The sequence below is a fragment of the Myotis myotis genome, unplaced genomic scaffold (assembly GCF_014108235.1).
Source record: "Myotis myotis isolate mMyoMyo1 unplaced genomic scaffold, mMyoMyo1.p scaffold_m19_p_3, whole genome shotgun sequence".
NCBI lineage: Eukaryota > Metazoa > Chordata > Mammalia > Chiroptera > Vespertilionidae > Myotis > Myotis myotis.
In genome coordinates this window covers 117,122,438-117,150,303 of record NW_023416335.1, presented here as the reverse complement: position 1 = coordinate 117,150,303, position 27,866 = coordinate 117,122,438, and the positions used below count along the sequence as shown (strand labels likewise).

The 27,866-nt window shown below is 39.8% G+C and overlaps 1 protein-coding gene and 1 pseudogene across 1 annotated transcript in view; both read left to right on the top strand.

Moving 5' to 3' along the window:
* Positions 1-27,866, top strand: part of ATP8A2 (ATPase phospholipid transporting 8A2) — a 701,182-nt gene that overhangs the window by 392,057 nt on the left and 281,259 nt on the right. The gene's annotated exons all lie outside the window — the stretch shown is intronic.
* On the top strand, positions 23,458-23,570 carry LOC118652263 (annotated as a pseudogene).

Here is a 27,866-nt window from a genome sequence, read left to right as displayed (position 1 = left end):
AGAGTTTATGGCCTCAAATGGTGTGAGGCCTGTCACGCCAGGAATACAAAATGTGACTTCTTTTTATGGGTTGGGTTTTATTTTCTTCTGTATTCTTACTTTATAGTTTTTCATGTTTAATAGACCTAATATGAATGTCATAAAGAAGGCCATATGCAGAATCTCTGCCCAATTTATTGATTCTGCAAAAGCTTACTATGTCAGGTGGGATTTGAGGAGTTCATGGATTTTTATTATTTTGTTTAATGAAGATAAGTATTAAAGCCATAGTCATTGAAATATCGACCAACTAAATTCTTGTGCCTGTGGTTTTTTCCCATCTTCTTCCCAAACATTTTTGGCCAAAGAACACCTTGTATTTGGAGGAAACCCTGCTAGTCTTGTACTTTCATTTTTCTGGGTAAGGTACTATAAGATAGGGCTACTATAAGATAGGAAGTAGAATGGTATGTTCTTTTTAGTTTAAAAAATAAAGCATAGGATGTATGGCAAATTCAACACATACCCACGAGAGATGGGATGTGTTCTGTGACTAAGAAATGTCACTTAGAGCCAGGAAAATACACCCTTATGTGCACAGCACACAACTTGGTCTTTTTACTCAGAGGACAGGAGAGGACACCACAAAACTTGCAAAGTTTCATTTGGAACCTGATATGAATTATAGGGAAGCTCGTGAACAGCTTAGGCTCTGAAAATGTAAATAGTTGGTTTCAAGGTGACAATATAAAAACTGGAAAACTGGCCCTAACCGGTTTGGCTCAGTGAATAAAGCGTCGGCCTGCGGACTGAAGGGTCCCAGGTTTGATTCCGGTCAAGGGCATGCACCTTGGTTGCGGGCACATCCCCAGTAGGGGGTGTGCATGTGGCAGCTGATTGATGTTTCTCTCTCATCACAGTTTCTAACTATCCCTCTCCCTTCCTCTCTGTAAAAAATCAATACAATATATTAAAAAACAAACAAACAAACAAACAAAAATACCCTGGAAAACTGGACGGTTTTCATAGGTGGGCAGTATTCTTTCTCAGAACGCTGATGTCCTTGAGAGCGCCCAGCATACTGTGCTGCTGCCTGCATTACCAGTGTTCCCCTCCCAGCCTCTTTCCCTTCCCTCCTGTGCTTATGCACCTCAAACACACTGCTCACTCTCTGGGCTTTTCCAAGAAGAAAGAAAGAAGTGCCCCCACTCGCATCATTGGGGTTGTAGCAAAGAGGCAACATTCCCCCAGAAAATGTGTTTGGAAGTACTGATGGTCCTTTGCAAACTATCTGTGTCACTGCAGAGAGGCGCATTGCATGATGGGAAAGTATCTGACCAGAACTCAGAAGAGGTGAGTTGGGGCCAGTAGAGATTCTGTCCTTCATCAGCAACAGTCCCTTGGGCAAACTGTTCATGCCTTGGGCCTCCATTTCCTGTTTGTGAAAATTCTAGATATATTTACATCTTAGTCCCTAAAATAACTAAATAAAATGTCTCCTGAATTTATTTTTAGTATGTAGTTTATTGCCAAGAATATTCACCTATGTAAAGAAATTATTTACAGAGGTACTTTTTAAATTTTCTATGGGATTATATTTAACTTGGAATGTTTTGTTTTAATTGTGTCCATTGTAATGGATTTCAGCCTGTCTATAAGCTGAGTTGGTCTAACAAACTGAATGATAACAGAATGGGTACTGTGTTTTATGAATCCATCAGTCAGGTCTTGAAGGAATGAAAATTATGAAAAAAACAAAAAACAATCACATAATTTAGTCTGGTAAAAGAACTAGCTTATAGCTGAAAAATTTTTTTTTTTACCCTGTATTATTGCTGATTTGTCCCACAGGTGTGAATAAACCTGGAAAGCATAAACATTTGGAAGTTATTTAAAATTTATTGAAAATGTAGTACAAAACTCCCACCCTCCCTTTATTCCCATCCAAAATGTAGAACTATTATAGTTGGCTGGGGTTTTTCTTATATCTCAGTGGTATGATTTTCCCATATGTGAGAAAATTGAATGGATAGGATCTAAGAATAACAAACTCTGAAAGAGCAACTTTACATGCCTTCACGATGAAAGGTAGACGATGGGAGAGACTTGTCATGGAAGTCTGCAATGCTTAATAAGGAAATTACTTGACAGCAGGTGTTTTGATTAACAATGAGGTTAGTTTATAGCATAATAAAGAATGGCATGAAGAATTATATTGTAAAAAGAAAAAAGGCAGATTTTTTTTTAGGAGGAGAGGGGCACAATTTCTCCCTCCTTCTAACTGTAAAAGTAATAGATATTTATCATAGAATTTGAATAAAATGAAGGAAATAGAAATCACTACTGGTGTCACCATTCTAAGGCAACTGTTATCTCCTTATAACACTTTTGTTTGCATGTATCTGTATGTGCATGTCCATTTGTTTTATTTTTTATGGTGTACTCTGTACATTTTTCACAAAATCAAATAGGTCATACATGGTGAGAAGAGATTGGAAACCTAGGGCCAGAGGACTCCAGTTATATTCTCACTAGGAACTTTAGCCTTTCCATTCATGTTAATTTAGTAGTTACTTATTCTGTTCTTCATACCTTGCCGACACGCTCAAGTACTGGATTTTAATAGTTTTTCCAAAAAATATGTTAATATAGTAGTGCAAGTACTGAATCACTTAATCACTTATAAATGGGCCCACTTTGAAAAAACCAGTTGTGGTCCAAAGAGGTAGCTTGAGAATTTATCAGTTCCTTCTCCCTTCTTCAAATAGAACTGCCCAGATCCTCTCAGACTACTAAGGACCTCCTAGAAATAAAACTATAAACCACAAATAGTGTTTAACACCCTTTGATGTCAGAAAATTATTTCTTCTACCTAATTTCAGTACCTTATGGCACTGCTTAACCCCATTTCCTTTGTCTTTATTGGAGATGGGGAACAGCTGGTCACCCCTTCTGTAACATTAGCTTTTGCCAATACACAAACAAGATCAAGTTACCTTTGGCTTTCTATTCATGTTAAATTTCTTTTTTGAGTCCTTCTCTTTTACCATGAAAAGTTTGCTAGGAATAGCACAGTAACCAGCATGTGATATGCTTTCAATTAATAACTTTGATTGGATAAACTTTAATAATGGTTGTGAATTGCTATGTAAATAAAGCATCACCACTTTTCCTGATTGCCTTTTCCTCATCCCTATCCCCATTGCTCTCCTCCTGGTCAGCACTTGGAAAAGCCTGTGTCCAGCTGGGGGGTAGGAATTCAGCCCTGCTAAGACAACACTTAGAAAGGCCATTTGTAAAAGACTTCATCAAATCCTCAGCCAAGGGTTTTTCCCATCTCCAGTTTATGTCTGGAGCAGAGGAAGTGGGTACTAAACTGAACATAGAACATTAGGTAGTACAGTTTTATCTCTTTTCAACTGATATTTGTGTAGTATTTTGCAGTTTACAAAGCATTTAGTGTCTTAGCAAGCATTTATTGAGTGCCTACTCTGTGCTACCCAGTGGGTGAGGTGGTAGAGTTTCAGGTTTGTTCAAAGTAGTCCTTACCCTCACGGAGCTCACAGCCTAGTAGAAGGGGCAGAATATAACAAATAATCAGTACTCATTGGGATAAGCTTCCTAAGAGGTAAGATCAAGGTGCAATGGCAACAGGAAAGAGCAAGTGATTAGTTCTATCTGATGTTCAAAGGGGACTCAAGAAAAAATCTGATGTTGACTTAGGTTCTAACACAACATCTAAAATATAATTTTATTTATCTAGTTAGGTGGTCCGATTTCTCCACTAGAAGGTGGATACTGGTTCTTTCATCTTAGGAATCCTAGCACAGGTTGCTGGCTAGCTAGAGTGTTGGATGTGAAGGGAGAAGCAATTTTAGATGTAGTTGAGAGTTAGGGGCTATATCTTAGAGGAGACCAAGCGAAAAATAGAGTTGGAGACGTTTATGTTAGAAAAATAACTGACGGCAAGGGAAGGTTGAATGGGAGGAAGGCAAGTAATGAGGGAAAGGAAAACTGGAGACTTTTTCAGCATTCCGAGGGAGAAGGGGTCGAGGCATGGAAAAAGGCTGGAGAGGCAGTGGGGATGGAGCCAGGAGAGAGATTTAGAGAGCAGGAGGCAAGATTGACCTAGCTTTGTCACAAATGTGGTGAAAGAAGTTTCCTTCTGGGATGAACCCAACATTCTTGGGTGGGGGTCAAGTTCCCATTCATTCTACGTATGGCATGAGGGTGAGATGCTAATGGCTGAAGTGGAGACACAAATACAAGTGTGACTTAGGACACGATCTGCATTGAGGGATGACAAATATTTTTCGTAAAGGGTCAGAGAGTAAATATACTAGGCATTGAGGTCTCCCTGCAACCACACTCTGCTGCTGTTGCACAGAAGTGGCCGTGGCCAACATGTGAGCTGATAAAGGTGGTTGTGTTCCAAACTGACTTATTTACAGGAATTGGCACTGGTCTGGATTTGACCATGGCTGTAGTTTTTTGGTCCCTGGTCTAGATAGTGATCAACATGGACATTGTAGTTGATCATGGGAGTGGATGAGAGTGTCTGACATAGAGCCAAGGGGAATACTAACCAGCAAATAAAAATGAGACAGTGATCAAGGCAAAGTGGGGAGAGGTTTTTAGTGTTTGGGGTGGGGGAGGTTGAAGTCAGCTGTTGTAGAAATAACTTCAGTGCTAAGATAATGATTTCTTGATGTCCATGAGGCGGGAGGGAAGTTTTTGTGGCATAGTGGGGGTATGAAGAGTGAACAGAAGGCTGCAGTGAGAGCAGGGGTTGTCACTCCAAGTTTAAATAGGAGGAAACAAACCCACACAGAGGTCAGTAAATTACTCAAGCCTGAGCCATATGTCAAACTTGGTTATTTGCATCTTAGGTTTGTGTGCAGTTTTTTGTTGTTGTTTTTTAAACTATACCCACATAGGTCCTAGATAATTTTTTTTGCTTATTTTGTAAAATCTCAAGTTAAGAGGCTCCTTTTTGGTTTGACCAAGAAGAATTTGTTATCTGTTGGTCTAGTGGTACATAGGTAAAAGCCTCCTTTCTAACAGTAATGCACAACAGACTCTTTAAAAAAACAAACAAACAACAACAACCAAAAACCATCTCCCAAGGATATGTTTTTATTTATTTTAGAGAGAAAGGAAGGAGGGGAGAGAGAGAGAGAGAGAGAGAGAGAGAGAGAGAGAGAGAAACATTGATGTGAGAGAAAAACCTTGATGGGTTACCTCCTGAATGCACCCCAACTGGGGATCGAATCTGCAACCTAGGTATGTGCCCTGATTGGGAATCAAAACCGTAACTTTTGGTGTATGGGATGATGCTCCAGTCAGCTGAGCCACCCAGCCAGGACTACTGTAGACTCTTATTTCTGTTTTTATAGATGATCATTTCCATGGATAGAGACCAGACAACACTTTTTATAAATATGTTTCTACTTGTTGAGTCTGAACACTGTCTCCTACCTTGGGCCAAGAGCATTAGGTATGCTAGCTCATGTCATCTTTATGTCAACCTAATGATTTCAGAAGTGTTATTTCCATTTTCTACATGAGAAAAGCTTAGTAGAGTCCAAGATGCCCCTCTCCCCCAGAGGAGTGGTAGACTGGGGTTTGAACTCCCCAGTGCTATAGACTTCTCACCAGCAAAGTGGCACTGACCACAGATTCTGGAACACAGCTGTGATGGTCCCTCTTGCCTTGTTTGATCCTCTTGTCTCTGGCTCTTCCTCCCCCATCTCTTTTTCTGGTAGTTGCTCTGGTTTAATCTCTAAGAAGGTGGTAGGGCTGTGGAATTTTGTTATATCCTGTATTCTTATTCTGAGGTCTACCGCCCTGGCTGGGCATATGAACTTAGTCAGTAGTAAATGATAAAAATGTGTGCTGATCGGAGGGAGGTGGAAGGCAAGCAGGGGGAGCACAGGGTAGGGAGTGGAAAGGGATTTGTGGTGAAGGGTGGGAAGGGGGCCTGGCCTGGAGGGCCCCTCCAATGTGTCTGTGGACCCTAAACACATCTGTTTTCAGCTGGCTTGCTTCTGCTAACAGTTTCTCAATTTACATATGTTAAGAACTACAGGCAAAATGACTGGAATCAGGGGTGCATGCCACTTGGATTCCTTCCAGCTTTTATTTCAGGCTGACAACTTTTTGGACGCAATACAAGATTTGTAGTTGTTTGTTTCTTCTAATGAGGTGGCAAGATAAGGCTGCAACTGTCACAGCTGTTGAGTACAGGGTTTCTGAATATTTGTTTTCTTTTTTAAAGAAACATGAAACACTCAAGGTTTAAAAATAGTGTTAATTATTGAGCTGGTAATTGGTCTTGCCTCATTGGTGAGTGCGGGAGGGAGGTGTGATGGAAAGATAGATTGGCATGTGCAATTGTGAGTAAAAGCTCTTCCTTTTCTTTGAGCTTTGGGAGTGGAAGAAGCATGCCCTGAATTTCACAGGGGAAGGAAATTGTCTGGTGTTTCTCTCAGATGTCTGCACACTCCCATCCTGGTCAGAGCAACTGCTGGAGTGCCAGCCCTCTGTGGCACTTGCTCACACAGGTCCCAAGGCATCTTGGTGATACCATTTGCGAGGCACTGGGCGCAGCTGTTGTTGGACATCAGAAGTTCTGCATATCCCACCCAACCCTTCTGTATCCTCAGTGGAGCATGTTCACCTATGCTCTTGTTTGCAGGAAAACATCTTTTCTCCCTCAGTCACACTGTATTGAAACAGAAACAGAACAGGAGCAGAAAGGTTTAAAGAGTGAAACCTGTGGACCTTAACTTGCTTAGTCTATAACTAGGTAAACTGAGAGGCATATGCAGCCTTGATGTAGTGTGAAAGGGTTATTCTTTTTCTTCTTATTTTTTACAGTACTTCTTGACCCTATTCCACTGCAAAATAAGTTCAGCTTGGCTTGGAGAGGAGCCACACAGATGGAAAATAGTGGAAAGACAGTAAATAAAATGTAACATAAATGGTAGGGTTACTCTTTGTAGCTTGATGTGTTGGGGATTTGTATGATGGATCCCATTTTATTTAAGGAGGAATAAACTTCATGTTAATGAAGTTGGCAGGTGATCCTGAGTCAGAGGAGATTTCAAATCTGAAAGAACAGAAATATTATAATTATACCTTAAGGAGATTAAAAATATAGGCAGGAAATAACAAAATGAGATACAGCTTGGAAAATGCACACTAATACAACTGGGGAAAAATAATGTGAAATGCAGGCAGGATCCAAGTGAACAGGAGAAATGTGTACTAAATTGCCAAAGAATAGCAATATTTGGAAGTATCCATTGGACCCCGCAATACACTACAATGGACTGACCATTAGGGGCCACTTATATAGCTCATCCTCAATAAAGAGATGACTTATTTTGCAGAAGAATGACCAGCAGTGTTTATTTCTATTTCCATAATTTCAGTGTTTAAAAGATGAGATTGGAAGGCAATCATTGGAAGAAATAGATATAGCACCTGGGGGGGGGGGGGCGGATATAACAATAGAGGCAGGTCTGAATTGAGACCAGGATAGTGGGTAGGTTGAAACAGATGGACCTAAATGTAATTTAGAAGGCAAATCAACAGGGTGAAGCCCCAAGAAGGAAAGAAGAGAAGTCAAAGATGGCTTCCACCATTGGGACTGGGTGGGGTGGGTAGTAATTGTCACTACTCACGAGAGGGATATAGGAAGAAAGTCAGAACTGGCAGGAAATATAATGAATTCCACATTTGTAGTTGCAGAGGCTAAAGGAATATTCAGCTGTAGGAGTTTCCGGTATGTGAATACATTTTTAGGTCCAACTAGGTTAGTCTAGAATCTAAATTGGATCTCTTAATGATTGATATGAAATGTCAAGTAATTATGTTGTATAGACCTGTAGCATTTTATCTCAGAAAACTGAAAAATGTGAGAATCTCAAACACCTTGGCCAAAACAACAGAAGCTAATCATTTAAACATTCCTTTCTTTTTATAAGACTGTGCTTTTCACCTTTCTTAAATATAGCTATAGTAAATAATGCTATTTTAGTAATCATACTTTTAAAAACATGTATGGCTTTTAAGAACAGCATAAGAAAATAACTATTTTTAAGAACAGTTATAGGTTATCATATTTTAGTTTTATAGGAAAGGCCTTTGAAACTTTTGTTTAAAAATAACAAATTCTAAAAATCATGGACATTTAGATGTGGATGTAAATGTAACATTATAAGGATGCTGATGATATGCAAGGTGGAAATCAGATTGCTACTTAGTTTCTTAGAACATTGGATTTGATTTTCTCCTTGATGGTAATTAGCAGTTAATGAGCAGAGTATCCAGAATATAAGTGTCTCTCAGAAAGCTGAAACATACACACAAACAAAATTTTAGTTCTTGCTTTTTCCGCAAAGATGACGACAAAAGCGAAGAGGAAGCCCTGCCCCTCCTGGAGCTGAAGCCAAAGCAAGGACTTTTAAGGCAAAGAAAGCAGTGCCACAGCCACACAAAAAGAATATCTGCTCATCATACACCTCCAATAGCCTGAGACACCTTCACTCCGGCTCCAAAGGCAGCCCATATATCTTCAGAAGAGCACCCCCAGAAGAAACAAACTTGACCACTGTGCCATCATCATGTTCCCCCTGACTTCCGATCCAGCCATGAAGAAGATAGGACACAGCAATACGCTCGTGTTCACTGTAGATGTCCAGACCAACAAGCACCAGATCAAACAGGCTCTGAAGAAGCTCTATGACATTGACATGGCCAAGGTCAACACCCTGATCAGGCCTGATGGGGAGAAAAAGACGTATGTAAATCTTCACCTGAAGATATTTTTATATTGATTTTTAGAGAATGGGAGGGAGGGGAAGACACACAGAGAGAAATATCAATGTGAGAGACACATTGATTGTTTGCTTCCCACACGTGCCCCAGCCAGGTTCATGCCCTTGTCCGGAATCAAACCCAGGACCCTTTGCTCCATGGAGCTGATGCCCTATCCACTGAGCCAAACTGGCCAGGGAGAGAAGAAAGCATATGTTTGAATGATTCCCAACTATGATGTTGGGATGTTGCCAACAAAATTGGGATCATTTATACTGAGTCCAGCTGGTTAATTCTAAATATAAAAAAATTTTCACTGTAAAAAATTTTTTAGTTCTCAAATTTAAAAGCTTAGGAAATTTGAAGTTTTGATCTTTAACTAAGCACTACCTTTACAAAATGAGGGCTCAATGTCATAGCATTTTCAGGGAGCACACTGGAGCCAGAAATTGGAAGAATTATGTTCTGAGGCTGGATCTGTCTTAGAATGCATGAGTTTGACAAGGCTCTGGAGATGTCTGGGCCTGAGTCCACGATGCCCAAGGGCGGGTGCCTGCCTTCTTCTCGGATTGTATTGACTTTCAGGAAGTATAGATGTTTACTGATGGATATCTCAGCAGCCTTCCTTAAAGGTATTTCTAAAGGTCAAACTCCTCAATGTGCATGTGAGATATATAAAATGAAGTATCTATGTAAAGTGCATTGTAATGTCAGCAAAGACCACATGCCTAAAATGGGCAAAAAATAGGGACACACATATGGGTCATCATAAGAAAGTATGACAGGGGCTAATTAAAAATGAAGGCTCTGGCCCAACCATTATAGGTCAGTGGGTGAGCATGGACCCATGAACCAGTCAGGGCACATGCCCAGGTTTCAGGCTAGATCCCCAATAGGGAGGATGCAGGAGGCAGCCTATCAATGATTCTCTTTCATCATTGATGTTTCTATCTCTCTCTCCCTTCCTCCCTGTGAAATCAATAAAAACATTTTTTTTAAAAAATGAAGGCACTGTATTTCTCAAAATATTTTCTGCCTCTTTCTCACCATAATTAGTTTCTCACTTATTGGCATTGGTTATTTTGAAATTTTCAAAGAGAGAGAGAGAAAGCACTGTGCTTCCCAAACATATTTGATTTATTTGAATCTCCCACCAACACTTACTTTATTGGTAGTGAATCTTTTGGATCACCTATTCTGAGAAATATGCATCAGTAACCAGGGATTTTAGGTCAAGTGGAAGAAGCTATGGTTTGGAAATAGCCTTCAGAGGTTTAAGAGAAGGCCTCCCCACTGCCCCTTTCAATCTTAAGTATATAGAATGTGGTACAATGGCACACAAGGGGCGGAGGGCTCTTGTAGCACAAGTCCTAACTCCCAGTACCTCGGAATGCAGCCTTAATTGGAAATAGTGTCATTTCAGATGTAATTAGTTGAATTAAAGTGATGTCATCAGGGTGCTAATCCAGTATGACTGGTATCCTGACATAGAGAGGAAATATGGACACAGAGACCCACACAGGGAGAACACCATGTGAAGATGAAGGCAGAGATCAGAGTGATGTTTCTACAAAACCAGGAACACCAAAGATTGTCTGCAAACCAGGAGATAGTGGCCTGAAACCCATTCTCTCTGACAGCCCTCAAAAGCGACCCACTAACCCCTTAATCTCGACTTCTGGCCTCCAGAACCATGAAACAATGAATTCCTGTGGTTTAAGCCCCACTGTGGGCACTTTGTTATGGCAGTCCTAGGAAATGCAAACAAGGGAGATAGTATCATGAGCAAAGATTCTTGCAGAATTCTAGCAGAGTGGGGGATGGTCCGGTCACAGGGAAGGAAGCACAGAGAATAAGCTTGAGGGTGTGGAGGAGACATCAGGAATTGCTCCCACAGTGGGTGGTCACAAAAGCTGGGAACATAGTTTCATTTTTACATATGGAATTTACCAGTCACGTTTTTCATTTGTAATGGGAGATGTTGCGTCAGGTTCTGGCATATGTTGGACTGGGAAAGCTTAAAGAAATATTAGACAAATGTGTCTTGAGGTGTCAAGCAGCACCATTGAAAGAGTTCTGCAGTGATTTGTTCTAAAGCTTTCAACAAGTTGATCAATTTCATCTACTTCACCTGTTGCTGAGTTTTTCTTAACCTTAGCAAGAATACTAATTAGTTATGAAAACCTATATTGATGAATGAGGTGAAGGTCCTCTGAGGAACACGCATACTATCCGTTAACAGTTGATTTATTCATTGATGGAATGTCCTTGGAAAGAGTATTTGGGGTTATAAGGAAAGTATTTTGAAATGTTTTAGGATGTAAGTTAATCCTGTGACTACATCCATTACTTATGAAAGAAAAAGTATATACTGTCTTTTAGTATACTGGAAATGTTTAAATCCATTAATTCTCTTCTATTGTGGATCTAGTTTGGTAATTTTTATAAACTAACATCTAATATGTGCCTAGATCTTGTAAGAGGGAAGAGACTGAAATTTATTTACCCTAAGTGTGAATTTTCTTAACAGTTGCCCAATTCCTTTCAGTTTCTCAGCTTTTATAAACCTACATGATTGGGTAGGGTTTACTTGAACCTGAAACTATGTGTATTTTTCTCCATTCTTTTCTGTTTTGTCACTGTGATACTTGCATTCACCCTCTTGCTCTTTCCTTCCTCCCCTATGTGTGTATGTCACTCCCCGTGAGGCTACCACTACCCAAATACATATGCAGGTTTACGGGTTAGATATGCTCCTGTCAACCGAAGCTGCAGGTGTGTTTGCGTGTTTCATTTGGAATGCAACTTCCTTACTTCTTTCAAAATGACTAAGGTGAGGGAGAACTTAATTTTTATCCACATGGTTCCATATTTTGAGATTGTGAGTTCATTTCAGTTATATCAATGATATTAATAAATAGGAATTGATATGGGCTGATAATTAGTTTGAGAGTCAAGATGGCACTATGGATCTTACCTCAGCTATGTCCTTATTATGTGACATTGGTTTGAAACCTCAAAGCCACTGTGATGAGAGTAACCTGTTTCAGACAGTGTTTGTGGGAAAAAAAAAAAAAAACCTGTTACAAGACATGCTGTGAAATTAAAGTCCTTTCAGCCAGAGAGAAATACTGGGGTGTTCTTAACTTTGCTCATTTGACACAGGTTTCATCCTCAGAAGAAAAGAGCTTATATATATTTTCAGAGGATATGGTCCCGTGTCCTACAGATAATAAAAGTGAAATTATAAGTCAGAGAAACACAAATACTATATGGTATCTCTTATATGTAAAATCTAAAAAAAACCCAAAAAAACTCATAGCAACACAGACTAGAATGGTGGTTACCAGGAGGTGGGGGGTTGGTCAGAGAGCACCAATTTGCTGTTATAAGGTGACTAAGTTCTGGGATCGAATGGACAACATGGCGGATCATCTATAATAATAAAAGCGTAATATGCTAATTAGACCAGACAGCCGAATGACCTTCCGGACATCATTCTGGACGAAGCCGCAGCTGCGGGGGGTTGAGGCAGAGGTGGTTAGGGGTGATCAGGCAGGCAGGCAGAGTGGTTAGGAGCGATCAGGCAGGCAGGCAGGCAGAGCAGTTAGGGGCGGTCAGGGTCCTGGATTGAGAGATGGTGCCAGCCAGGCTGAGGGGGAACCCCCTCTCCCCTGTGCACGAATTTCATGCACCAGGCCTCTAGTAGTTAAATAATATCTTATTATATACTTGAAGGTGGCTAAAATAGATATTAAATGTTTTCTCCACTAAAAAAGAGTTGATAATTATTTGATGTGATGCAGGTGTTAGCTAATGCTATGGTGGTTATCGTTTTGCAATATATATTTCAAGTCAACAGAGTGCATATCTTAAACTTACATAATGTTGTATGTCCATTATGGCTCAATAAATCCGGAGGGAGGGGAAATTAAAACCTTTTGAGAGAACTGCAGTGATTTTGGTTGTGTCATATGATTGACACTAGAGCAGACCCACCTCTTCTGACTTGGCTTTGGAGTTTAGGGATAAGGTGGGAGTGCTGATGGTGTATAACTCACCCTCCCACTGGCTTTCAGAAGATAATATGACAAGCCATATGCATTATGCTGCAAGCAGATTGATGTCAATGGGAAGTGGCATGCTTGGTGACAGGGGACCCAGCCTAGAATTTAAAGTCAGTTGTACAATTAACTTTATTTATATCTTGTTTTGGTTCCAAAAACCAGACACGAGATGCTTGCATTTGTTTTGGCATCATTTTCAGGATTGTCTCATGAGGACATGGAATGTTTCTTTGGCTTGTTCAAAGTCCATCTACGCTCTGACTCTATATCCTGCTCTGGGACTGAGTACAGAACTTTCCTGGTGACTGGGGACATGCTGCAGTGTTTACAGGGAGAGTAAATATGAATTTAGCTAAGCTATTGTTGATACAAAGATAGGGTAATATTGAAGGAATGACAGTAATATTTCATAAATGAAATAATAGCCAGTATTCATTTCTAATGCTAGTCGAACTTTTATTGCTTTTTTACAAGAGTATTTTTAAGCAACTAAAAAAACCACACACTCCAGAATTTCATCCACTAGTCCAGTTTCCTATAAATGCAGTATATTCTGGTGCCCCAAAAGATACTTTAGTAAAAGAGAAATGGTATAGGAATAGATCACCCTGGCTTTGGCAGAATGCTAAGTAGGAGACTGACTAAATCCAACCATGTTTGTACCCTTTATTGTTCTCACCATTCTCTGGATACCTTTGGGGCTGACTTCTTATTTTTCTGCAGTGATTCTTTGCCAAAATGCTATTTAATATCTGAGAGATTCCCCATTGCAAATGGTGCTTTTCTGGATAACATAATTCATATTAATATTTTTCCAGCTGAATGAAACTGGCATTTTCAATGAATTAATGATACAGGCAACTCAACACTGAAAACTAAAAAATAAATAAAACCCCCAGTGGAAACAGGAAAGACACACTTGGGGTGCTCTGGCAGTCTGTAGGAACATGTACACCGGCGTGAACCTCAAGCGGAACAGGCACCGTGGCACGGGTCTCTCCGTTATTTAAATTGGGAAATGAGAAGAGTGACTCTAGCACACAGGCAAATGAAGTTCCTTAGAATGAAGCTGTTAAAAAGAATTTGCATTTGAAACTGAAAGGACTTTAAATGGTCTTTTTGTACGTAAAATGGTCTCTTCCTATGGAAAAGTATTTGAGGTCCTTTGTGTATTATAGCTGCTCAAATATTTGTGAAATTGCATGTGTGAAAATGACAAGGCAGCAAAGTGTTCCCTCAGTAGCTGCAGGTCTGACAATTTTAGCTGAAGAGCCTTTAGCTAGACATGCATTTCTATGACTAAATTGGGTATAAACAGGTTAGAGTGAGAGTCTAGTCTTACAACCAGAGTCAAATTCAGGGTGGAATGATTCATAGGTATTTTTATTTTATTATAGTTTAAATATTGTAGTATCATCTACAACTTTTCCACCTGTTCTTTCAAAATACCCCTGTGTCCAGAGCCTCTTGGGTAGGATGCGTGTAGCTCCATTTGGGGGAGTCTGGGAGCCCAGCGAGGACCCTGTTCCCCCTGCACCGCTCCTCAGCTTCCTCTAAATGAGACTCTTCCTGCGTTTCCTCAGCTCACCCAAGTTCTTAAATTATTTCTCAATGAGGGAGGATGTCACCCCTTTGAAAAGTTTTTGCACAGCAAATTTTTATCCTTCTGCACACATATCAGAAATACATGTCAGTAGGAACTGATGGCCAGCCCTGATTTTCTCGTTAGTAGTAGTCAGGGATCAGAGCCCGGCTGAGCCACAGTGCTTGAGCAAGAAAATGTGTCCGTATGTCTGTGCTCTCTGGGCGCATATATCTTCATCAGAGGGACAGAATGCGGGAAGGTCAGTGGAAGAGTCAATTTTCAGTTTTGCATTCCCAAATTTTTGTGGTCTTTCCACATAATAGTTTAAAAATATAAAGGGATTCCATTTTCATTTTTTGGCAGAAGCAGTAGAGGGTATCATAATGTCCTCCACATACCAGAGAACCTTGCAGAACAATCTCGGCCCTTAAGGCTGTTTATGAAGGAGCTCTTTTTATTTCTTTTTTTCCCCTTTATTGATTAAGGTATTACATATGTGTCCTTATCCCCCCATTGCCCTCCCCCTCCCCTCCCTCATGCCCTCACCTCCCTGGTGTCTGTGTCCATTGGTTAGGCCTATATGCATGCATATAAGCCCTTTGGTTGATCTCTCCTCCTTACCCCCACCCTACCCTACCTTCTCTCTGAGGTTTGACAGTCTGATCCATGCTTCTGTCTCTGGATCTGTTTTTGTTCATCAGTTTATGTTGTTCATTATATTCCACAAATGAGTGAGATTATATGATATTTATCTTTCTCTGACTGGCTTATTTCACTTAGCATAATGTTCTCCAGTTCCATCCATGCTGTTGCAAACAGTAAGAGTTCCTTCTTTTTTTACAGCAGTGTAGTATTCCATCGTGTAGATGTACCACAGGTTTTTAATCCACTCATTGGCTGTTTAGACTGTTTCCAAATCTTAGCTATTGTAAATTGTGCTGCTGTGAACATAGGGGTGGTGAGATCTGTGCAGAAACGGAGGAGATGAAGCCCCAGTAGTCTAGCTTAGACCCACTGGTATAGTGTGTGAGGAGGGATGGAATATCGTAGAGTTTAAAGATTCATGTTTCATATATACTATTTCATTTCAGATTACAATCCTCAATGGCTTCATCATCCCCATTTTACAGATTAGGAAAGAATAGTAGTGAGCAGCCCAAAATCACCAGTAAATTTGTGAAAATAATATTGAATTACCTAAGAAATGTTCCTTGAAATATAAAATGAACAAATTTTGACTTTTCAGTAAGCTGGCAGTTTTAGTTGCCTTTGTTCAGATATTTTTCTGTAAGTATGTAAATTAGTATTGTTTTATTATAAAGAGATTCATTGGATTTAAAAAATAGATTCACCTAATCATTCAGAAAATCTGTAAGGGTTATTTACTAATATTCATATGTAGTTCATTCTGATTTGGGAGACAGTTTGGTTTAAATTCCAGTTTTTAAAAAATTAAGTAGAGATACATTGTTTTAGCTCAATGTTTTCAAAGTGGTATATACAGATGGTAATGAACATTATGAATGGACTAAATAATTTCAATGAAGAAGATTTCACTTATAGTAGACAAGTTACTTTTTGATGGAAGGAGGTGGTAAGATTTTCCTCATGAGATTTCATGTTGAAGATCTTTCAAGAAACTGGTCAGACTTCTGCCAAACTGTTTTGAAGGTTCTTTAGAACTGACCTGATTTTTCTCCTCGCTACACATCTGAATTATCTTAAGCTATTGGAACTTTTTTTCTGTTTTAAATGTTATAGGAACTTTTTGGTTTGACCATTGAATAAAATGTTATGACATTTAAGCGGGGAAAACCCTATAAGCATTAATCAATGTGAGATATTTGTTGCTTTTTCACTCGACCCTATCCAGCTTTCATCCTGACATACACCATCCCAGGGGCACCGCCTGCTTGTTTAATTGTTCAGGACAGAACTTGGTTTGATCTCTCTCTGTGCTTTCAGTGCTGGTAAATTAATCAAAAGAAGTTACTGCTCTGCTGGGCATTAGCATGAGTTTAGATGTTTCTGCTTCAGGGTCTGTTCATCAACTAGAACGCTTTTAAGCCCCGAATGGAGAGTAAACAGTATCACTGCGGCTGCTTTGAGGGGAGCCATTACTTGTGGCCGCTTACATTTGGGAAGGGGCCTGTTTGTATTAGCAGTTACTCTGGTTTGGGTTATAGCCTTTTCAAATGCTTTTTCTCCTCTTTTAATTTTAATGTTTTTTAGTATTTGTGAAAAACCACCCCCACCATCATCACTGCATATACATACCGTAGGCATTTCAATAATAGGACATGGAGAACAAAATAAGGCAACCCAGTTCGGTCCTATGCCAACGTTTTTATAAAGTTTGAAAGCTAAAATATGTATAGCAACCAGAGTTTGTCATTAGAGGACAATGAAATTATAACACAAAATGAGATATACGTTATAAATCAGTTTTTATTAACATGAAATTGTGGATCCTTTGGTTTGTTGGTTTTTCTTCCATTAGATAAAAGTTGACACTTTTATTATCATTGGCACTGTTTGTGCCAAGCATTGTACTAAGCACTGAGGATACAAAAGAGAATAGTCTTTGCCTTCCAGGAATTAGTCCCATGAGAAGACAGACACATAACTGGTTATTTTGGGGTGATGGGGTGAGTATTCTGAGTGAGGTTTACTAGGGGTTGGTGGGAATTAGGCTAGTGGCATGGAAGGAGGGCCTGAGGTGGGGAGAAGCATCAGAGGAGACCCCTCTAAGGAGGAGGTGACATCAGGTCTTCAAAATGGAGTAGACGGTAGCTGAGGGCGACAGGGAGCTGGGGATTGGAGGAGGATATTTTGTCAGGGGGAAAAAAGCCGGGCAGCAGAAATGTGAGTGGAATAAAACAGGCTCTTTTATATATTTTTAAAATTTTATTTTTCAATTGCAGATGATAAGTAATATTATACTTGTTTCAGATGTACAATATAGTGATTAGATATTTACAAAATGATCATTTATTAAGTTTAATACCCACCTGACACCATACATAGTTATTGCAGCATTATTTACAATAACCAAGTGTTCATTGGTAGATAAATGGATAAAGAAGATGTGGTACATACCTACAGTGGAATATTACTCAGCCATAAAAAAGAATGCAATCTTACCATTTGTGACCACATGGATGGACTTGGAGGGTATAATGCTAAATGAAGTAAATCAGACAAAGACAAATACCATGTGATTTCACTTATATGTGGAATCTAAAAAGAAATAAACAAATAAAACAGACTATTATATATTTTAAGTTATTATTAATATACAAAACCTGCACACATTTAGTGTGTGCCATTTGATGAGCTTGGACATATTTAAACACTGGGAAACCAGCACCACAATTAAGGTAGTAGACTCCATCACCTCCGAAAGCTTGACCAGGAAGCCTCTTAGATGGTGACCTACTAAGCTTAGGCTTGTTCCCGGAGGGGACCACTGAGGAATTTAAGAGGGCGCCGTGGGCAGTTGGCCTGTCAACAGAGCAGAGCTGCAGTGAGACCAAGGAGTGGGAGGCAGCAAACCCATGGTGTGTGTGGAGATTTTCTTTAAAAGTGAAAAGGAAATTAAAACAAGATGTTCTGGTCACTATTGAGAACAATTGATTACTTAAGGTAGCTATAATATTATCTCTTTAGTTTCTAATAATTGACATTATGTTTACATTAAAAATATTTCCATGTAAAGAGCTTCTATTTGTATATGTACAATTTCTATTTTGAAAGAGCTGCTTAGGGGAAGGATAGAAATCTTTTTGGGATTATATTGGTAGATCAGTTAAGTAACATAATAGCAACCTTTCCATTTTAAAGCCTGAGAATTTTCAGTTCCACTTGTTTAGGGTTTAAAATTGAAGTGAGTGTTTTTTACTGCAACACAGTGCACCGATGCTTCTTAACTTATGATGGGGTTACACTCATATAAACTCATCATAGTTTGAAATATTGTGAAGTCAAAAATGCATTAATACACCTAGCCTACCAAACATTGTAGCTCAACTGGCAGTCACACTGCTGTTTTCAAGGTGCAAATGGCACCTTTTTCTGGTGAAATCTAGCTTATTGTGTAAATGTGATTTATTGGGTGGGTTTCCTGATTCTCCTCCAACTTTCTCTGTGGTTGTTTGAAGGTAGCTAAGTGAACCTCCCAAACCCTTGACTTATTTTGAATTCGCCTCATCCAGAGATGCTTAGTGGGTCTGAGAAATGATGCCCAGCCCTGGCCGATGTGACTCAATTGTGTAGAGTTTCATCGTATACACTGAACAGTCATGAGTTTGATTCCTGGTCAGGGCACATACCCAGATTTCGGGTTTGATCCCCAGCAGGAGGCAACTGATCAAGGTTTCACTCTCACTCTTCTCTCTCTCTCTCTCTCTCTTTCTCTCTCTCTCTCTCTCTCTAAAAATCAATTAAAACATGTCCTCCAGTGAGGCTTAAAAAAAATAAGAGTGATAAAAATTATGCTCATAATGAGAGGCATAGAGGCACAATGCAAAGAAATGTCAGCATCTTTTTTTCAAGGACTTTTTATATGCTTTGTATTTGGAAAACTCAGACATATCAATATGACAATAAATATATCATGTAGTGTAGAATGATTCAAATGGCTTCAGTCTACAGTAGAGGTGGTCATAAGGCTTTAAAGAAGAGTATGAAATTGAGCAAAAGGCCTTGGATATTTAATCAGCTTTTGTTTTTAAGAACTTATTTGCTTTATCATTACAAAAGTTATACAGATTAATGATGTGAAACAGAGAGAACAAAGTGAAGGAATAACACACCTAAATCCATTCTATGCAGAGATAACCACTTTCTAAAATGCTTCTCCCCAAGCTTTATCTCTGCATGTGTTTATGTGTGTGTGTGTGTGTGTGTGTGTGTGTGTGTGTGTGTGTGTATTTAGTGCACGCAGTCTTTCAATTTGCTTTCCTTATTCAACAGCAAGGTGAACATATATCCATATTCCAGGTAGGCACACTTTAGAGCTACAGCATTCTCAATAGTGTAATGCCTGTGACCCTGTTTGCTTATCCATTTACTTTTCTAGCCCAAATACATGGAGTAAAGTTGACTGTTCAGAAGTTAAGTGTAGTTATATATTCATTGGTAGTATATTAGGGTGCTTGTTTGCATACACATTGACATTTTGTAATTTTAGTCTTTGCCAAATCTGTTCAAACTATTCCCTTCACCTGAGCTGTTCTTTTGTCCATCTGGCCCACTATCTCTGCCCATTCTTTCGGAACTACCCATCCTCCACTGCGTCTTTGGCTGAACTGTTACGTGCTGCAGTCTTCACTTCCCACCTGGCTGGAGGGGTGTATACACCACATGTGTCTCTCTTATTGGAGAGTGGGGAACTGGGGCAGGGACAGGGTCTGGGTCACCGTGGGGTCTTGGGACTCTCCCATGGTACTCTTTACCATGTTGGGCCTTAAGAGAGAGACAGACCAGGCTGGGTGAAGTAACGAACTTGTGGCACCACTATTCAGAGAAATACCAGTCCGGCTGGCCACAGCACGAACAAGAATGTCGTATGAGCCAAAACAGCAGGTAAATCTGGGACGTGGAACCACAAGCAGACCTGGCTTATGCACACTGGGAGCCCACAAACCGAGTGATAGCACTCATGGTGTGTGGTCCCACAGCTGTCCCTCAGGCTCGACCCCCACACATTTATAAAACCATTTCTACTTATTCAGCGTCCAGCTCAGTGCTGATTCACATGAATGTTGGCCAGACGCTCTGGGTTGTGTGGTTATTCACTTCCCTTCCCTGTAATGAATACAACGCTCTGCCTTCTTTACAGACTGGAGCCTGTGTAGCTGTAAGTTTGGAGACTCTCATTCTAGTGTGGTAGGTCCGTCCACAAGTATTATCTGAGTGCCAACCATGTGTGGAGGTGAGCGCTGACTGGGGTTATGTGAAACAAGGGCTGTGGTGCTGGCCTTCATGGGGGAACACAGAGGGACAATGACCCTCTGCAGGGAGGGATGGCCTCTCCGTGTCTGTGATGTCATCTCCCAGTTCTCTCTTACAGACCTGTGGTCATGAGAACTGGCAGCCCAAGAAAGTTGTGAGGTAGTGCTCCGGAATGAAGCATCTCTCCTTCTCCCTGGGGCTTGGTGAGTGGGTGTGCACACAAAAGAGAAACGCCACCTACATGATCAAAATTTGCCCCCAGAGTTAAGGAGAAATCTATTTCCTTAGTTAATATAGAAAATGGCTATTCCTTAATTGCCATTAAAGTGCATTAAGCCAACATTGGTGTATATTTTTCTCTCCTTCATTCATTCTAGGACTCAAAAAGAAATTGGTCCCCTTTCACTTAGCACCATGTCTGTGTGACTTATCCCAAGAGCTGCAGATACCATTTGACTCCATCACAATTGATAGGGGCTTCTTATCGCTGCAGCACCTCGGGAGCATTAGGCCATGGCTCCACATCTCACTTAATTACCCCACGCATTTATATTGGTTGGCTAGTTTGCTGCAATCTGCAGAGTTGGATTGCTTAATATATTTTTCTTTGTTCTACTAATGACCTAAACTACGTAATGTGCTGATAAAGAGTCCCAAAATGTGCAATAAAAACTGACAAGGAGTATCAGTGCCTTATTAAACTCACTGGCCCTGGCGGCTGCTTCTGCAGCTCAGGAATGTCAGTGGGCAAGTCAAACAGAAGGAGCTCATTACCGTGATGACTGCCTGGACCCATCAGCCATTATCTTTCCAGGAAGCAATAGCCTTCTGTTTGCTTCTCACAAAAACTTCAACTTTTAGACATTTAGAATGGAAAAAACCCTAAGTGATTTTTTTTTGAGTTTTTACTAATATGACTTAATGGACTGACACTAACTTCTCAGAAACCAATCAAAACTGTCTTTTCACTGATGTTGGAAAATCTTTTCCTTTGACTAAAAGTTAATGCATTCAATTTTAGAAGAGCTCTACCTAGAGGTTTGTACTCAGATAAAACCCTGTGCAAGTAAGAACGTCCTGAAGAATTGCCTGATGTCAGGAAGGAGGCAGAGAGGTCTTAGCTCTTAAAATTGTTCAGATCAAATATAAAAAATAATTCAAATTTTAATTTTGTTTCTCTTCATAATTTTTCCCCATCATTTCAAAGGTGAAGTACTTTTTAGATATTTTTTTGTTATAGCAATAGATTATCTGTGGAGTAAGAATAATTATCAATTTCATTAGGATTTGAGGCTCACTGAAAATGGTTAACTCTTGCAGTGAGTAGTTCTGATTTTGGCTTCTTTGGTGTCATTTTACATAGTTAGGCAGACTCTGAAATTTTTTTTTTATATCAGTTTCTCTCCAATTGCTTTAAAAAAATGAAACATGTATTAGCTTTTCTGTTTTACTTTGGAGATGAGAATAAGAGGAAAGCCAATTTGCAGTAGAGGAATGAAAAAACATTAGTCCTCCAGGTTTAATGTTGCTTGAGATGAAGATCATGCTTGTAATGGTTGCATGTTTTGCATGTGTTTGTAATTTATTCCAGTGAATGGTGGACATTGTTTTAGGGTGTGAGGACACATTGGGCTAATTGTATAGTTCTAATCACTGGAGAAAATCTCTGATATGATTGCACTTCCAGTGTCAGAGGCAGATCTTCCTCCTGTTAGCTCCTGACTTCACCCAAGGACAAAGCCACTAAGAAAGGTGTGCTGACAGTGACAAAGTTCTTTCTTTGTATTTCATTTGCTCTCTGCTCTAAATCTGCATGCGTGCCATTTCCCTCTCGTGTATATCAGAACTTCTCCCATTATTTCTGCACATTAATGCACACAGTTAAACCTAGCAATAGCCCCACATGCAAGCACTTATCAGGTGTATGGCAATTAAACACTGAAGACATAGTCTTTACCCTGTAAGAACTTGCAGTCCGATTTACATATATTCATTTTCAGTGTGTATGGATATTAGTGTTGAATATATTATATTAATGGATTCGAATATAAAGCAAGTCTATATAAAATTATGCATGGAAACAATTCAATACAGAAGGGATGATAAATGCAAACAGGAACGTATCAGCCAAAATTATTTTTCTCTGCTGGTTCTCATCCCATCTTCATCCTAAAGATCCTAAGAGCTAGCACTTTAGGGGGGAAGAATATTTTCAGCTCAGATCTGGGATGGTCTCTTCCATGGAGAAGTGAGGAATGGTGCTTGGCACTTAATCCAAGAGTCAGGCAGAAACTAAAATATGTTTTTTTCTTTTCTGCCTTTTTAAAATGCTCATCCACCTTTATAATGAGCCATATGGCTGTGGTGACATCCCCAAGTTCCAAGCAGAAATCTGAGAAATGGGGGATAAGGTGACCTTGTTGTGTTCCTGCAGTATTGGAGATAGAAGGTCTGTAGCCAGTGTGCTGTCCCCCAGCCCAGCCTGGCCTGACTGCTCATAGAGCATCCAAATGGTTGTTTCCACAATAGCCGAGTGTAGCAGGTGGTTGGCATGCAGATCCTGGACTGACACAGCTGTGTTTAGGTCCTGTCTTGCCACTTGTTAGGATTCTGAGCTTAGTTTTTTCATCCATAAAGTGGTCGGAATAATACCTATTTCTCAGAGTTGCAGTGAGGATTAAATTAGCCACTGCAGCCCTGGCTGAGTATCTCAGTTGGTTAGAGCATTGTCCCAATATGCCAAGGTTGTGGGTTCAAACACCTGTCAGGGCAAATACAAGAATCAACCAATGAATGCACAAATAGTGAAACAATCAATCTCTCTCGTTCACTCTCTCTTTCTCTTTCTCTCTCTCTCAAAAATCAATTTATAAATAAATAAATAAATAAATAAATAAATAAATAAATAAGCAAGCCAGTGCATGGGAGGCACTTAACCCAGTTACCGATGAAGAAATAGCACGTACTAAATCAGCACTTGCTGCTGTTCCTATATTATTATTAGTAGTAGTATTGTCTCATCTTCTTGCCTTTGACTTTAAAGTATAGGTTTTAATGCTCACTTGGGCAACACATGTACTAAAACTGGAGCAAGGCTGAGAAGATTAGCATAGCACCTGCTCAAGGATGACATGCAAATTTGTGAAGTGTTTCATGTTTTTTAAAGCACTGTAGCGCTTAGGCTTAAAGAACACTGGAATTCTCATTGTTGGTCACAGAGGAGAAAAAACAGAACCAGGGAGGTAATACATCTGGATAAATAGAGGCAAGGATCCCATTTATACCTTATCTTTTGGTTCCTCTTCTTGAAGCAATCCCCGCCGTTCCTCCTTATTCATGTTCACACATGCGTTATTTTGCCCCTTGTTCACAGCTTTCACAGCGGGCACACTAAAAATCCTAGAGGGGAGCGAATGGACTTTGGAAAGGATGGGGGGATATGTTGGAGAAAGAATGGAATTTTCTTAGCAGCCGATAGGATTATGAAGGCTTTCTCCACACGTCAGTTATTGTCACCATGGAGCCAAAATGAAGGTTTGACATGTGCTTGTCACTTTGCCTTGGAAACTGGGTCTAAGTGGATGATAGGTCATTTTTGTTGCATGGCTTAAAAATATATACAACACCAAAGGTGTTGCTCTTTAGATTCCATCTTTAGTGTGGACCAATTCCATTTAATGAGATACTATGTATGCTCACTTACGCATGTGTTTGTGAGTGAAAGAGAGGCTATCCTCTGAAACTTTGCTTCCTATGACAGTGCTTTAGCCTCCCCTGTCACATTCCCTTAGTTGACCCTCAGTTTGGTTGATGACTCCCATCTACAGCCATGGGCTAGATAGAATTACAAGGGACTGACTGCATGGGCATTTCTTGCCTTCCCCATTGTATTTCAAGACCTTTACGGGATGAGAAGTAAAAGTCTCTGCATAAAGCTAGGAGTCCCTACTGTATGTGCTCCTGAGCACCTTCCCTCTATTTCTCAAGTTTCTTGGCTGAAACTTTATTCATTCTAACTGCCCTCTTGTACTAGCCCCCCCAGCAAGAGGTTGTGCATCTCGCTAGCTCTGGTCTTGATCTCCTTTCCAGGCGTGTTAGGCTCTCTGTCCTGAGGGCTACAGGGTCTCATGCACTGGTTCGCTGCAGCTGCCGGCCAAGGTAAACATGGCAGGTGTTAGCAGTGTCGACCCCGCCTATTGAACCCCATAAAGGGCAAACTTGATTTTTAGGTCATTGATACTTAGAATAGGTGGTAACCTGATACACATGTCTGTCCATGTATTAATTACTCTGAAAAAGTATAGCTACCAGGTGAACTCAAGGTTCATTACAATGCCTGTTCAGAAGAGGGCTTCTCTGAACAGGCATTGTAATGAATAAAAACTCTTATTCTCTCACTTTCTTTGATCAAATAGCAAGAAGATCATTATTCATATAGGATCTAAGTGTGTTCTTGAACCTGAAATGGAAATAATTATAATTAAGAAGGAGAAAGAGAGTTGTGTTTAACATCAAAAAAGTTGTGTAATTTGTCATTAAAAAACAGGTAATTCAACAAACGTTTGTTAGCTATTATGTGTGGTGCTATGGGATTTAAAGATGAGTAAAACAAACCCCTAACACCAGATAGCTCACAGTCTAGTTATGGAGATAGAGTACACAGCTAACTACATTTCAGACCGGTCTTTATGCAAAGAAGTGCCATTATGATGGTCTTAATCAATTAGAAGAGCAAGTTACAAATTCAACTTTGCAGTAGATTGACTACCATTATAACTGGCTGTTACAGTTTATTTGATCTGTGGGTGTACAATGTCTTGGGGCTCATGTGGTGTCTTTATGCAGACTCTCATGTGGTTGATCAATATGCCCATACTCATCCTGCCACCACCAGGACCTCCTGCCCCTTTTGCCTCATGTCTGCCTAGCTTTCTCTGTCACTCTCCAGGATTTTAGCAGACATATACAATCATTAGGTGTCATTTTCAGGTTTTGCTAGTATTTTGAGAATGGTAGAATGCTGCTGCTTCTTTTTCCCCCAAATGAACTAATTTTTATAACAGTTTTAGATTCACAGCAAAACTGAGGGGAAGGTACACCCACTTACACCACTATCCCTATCCGTCCACACACACTCAGAGCTTCCCCCATTATCAACATCCTTCACCAGAGGATTCAGTGGCTGCCATTGGTGAACCTACGTTGACACATCATTATCACCCAGAGCCCATAGTTTACGTAAGGGCTCACTCTCAGAGCTGTGCATTCTGTGGGTTTATATAAATGCACCTCTTTGTTTAAACCACTTTACATACATGGAATTAAAAAAGCATTATCATTTCCTGCCTTTGAGATCGAGACTTATGGCTTATTAAATACAGGCACTAGGTTTAAAAAGGGGTATATGCTACTTGGAAGAAATAGCTTTGTCTAATTTTCCTCCATTCCCTCCCAGCAAATTCCACGCTCAAATAAAAAAAAAAAAAAAAAAAAAAAAGGGAGCTGCATTAATATGTGAACTAACTCCTCAGGTTTGAGTGCACATGGTGCTGGCCACTGCCGTTCCTGTGGCTCATAGGGCTCTTGGCTGTTAGGGTCAGGACTGGGCTGAAGGTGGAGGTGCACAGACTGCCCCATTTTTTTCAGAGGACAAGTAGTTACAGTTGGCTTATTTATTGGATTGTAGCCAGATGGTCTTTGTTCCAGGCACAGGTGACAGATAAAGGGCAGGTCTAATTAAAATCATTCTATTAAGCATCTTGGTAGTCATCAATTTTCAGTGGTGCATGAGCTCATGATGCCTGGTCCTGAAGGAGCCATAAGCTTGCTCTGAGATGTCAAAACTCAAACACTTCTCAGCTTTCCTCTTGGTTCTGTTTCCTATTCCCACCTTCCCCGCAGCAGAGGCCAGGCAGCTGTTTTGAAATACTAGTGAAATTTGCAGTGGAGAACAATAAATGTACGTTAACTTCAAGGAAGGCAGACACTCCTGAGAGGGACTTGGTGACCTTAATAAAGCATTTCAAGGAAACAGAGTATCAAATTAATGCTTTTTGTGCTAAAAACATTAAGGTATTTAAATGTGTTATTCTAATCCCTGTTTCAGCCTGGGGACAGAAGGATCTAATATCTTTTATTTAAATCCCAGCCTTCATAGACTGCTCCATTCTTTTCAGCCTCATACAGAAAGAAACAGATTCTAATCAGTGGATTTCAGAGAATATAAAACTATGTAATTCACAACATACAACCTATTAAAATTTTGACATTAAATGTGGTTGCCCAGATCTTAATATATTCTACATCATTTAGTGGAGATGTTAGGTTTTCAGAAGCTATACTCCTGTCTTAGTGCCACTTTGATTGCTCTGTTTCCTGGACATGTGATAAAATTGTCATGGACACAAGCGGGGATGCATAAATTCTGAACACCCAAGCAGGGTATACTGATTTCATAGTGGGCCCTTTCTGGGCTGTGGAGTAAATCGATCTTGAGTAGACAGGGTGTCCTCCCTTTTTCTGAGAGCGACCCTCAAAACCTCAGCTGCACAGGCAGCATTTACAGCCACAGCACAGGATCAGGTTATAAGGTTTTTGTTCGGTTAATAAAGAATATCAAGTTCCCTCTTGACTCACAATTTCACGGTGGTTGGATAGAAGAGAGTGACTGGAGGACAGTGAAGGCAGTCATCAGATTAGATGGTGATAAATATGCCTTGTCCGAAATTAGTTGTTAGGGCTCCTTTCCTTTAAAATTCTTGATCGCTGAGGAAATTTTTCGAGTTTGAAATCAAGATTTAGAGACCATATAAGAGTAACTTCAGATTTTAAGAATATCTGTCTTAGAATTATTTATATTTAAGCTCTGGGTAGTACAAAAGGTGAAAATACAGAATACTTATTAAGACACTAGCAAGATTATTTTTCAAGGTCAATACTAAAAGGAGAATCAAGACTACATGTTGTGCTGTGTGTGTGTGTGTATGACACTAAGATTTATATTATGATTAAATATAGAATGGGTTAAATGAACCTTTTAAACAACAAGAAAATCATTAGTAGTAATTGTAAGAAATTATTAAAGCAGCACACTTCTATAAGTAGTATTTTTAAAAGCTCTCATGTTCTCTCCTGATTATAGCCTGCCCTCTTCTTCTCTCCCTCCTCCCTCCTCCCTCCTCCCTCCTCCTTTCTCGCTCTCCCCACCTCCTTTTTGGTAGAGTGTAAAGGAGAGCTTAGCTCCTGTTTTTGAAAGTTCATTCATTCAGAAAGAGTGTATCTGGAATGTGGAAACATTTAACCTTAGTATTTTTGAAAAATGAATACCTATACCATGTTAAAAATAATCTTCATACTAATAGGATTCCATGGATTTCTGCAGTTTCAATTATATATACATATAAAACATATATAAAAATTTAACATATATATATGTTAATTTTATAAAGTGATCATAG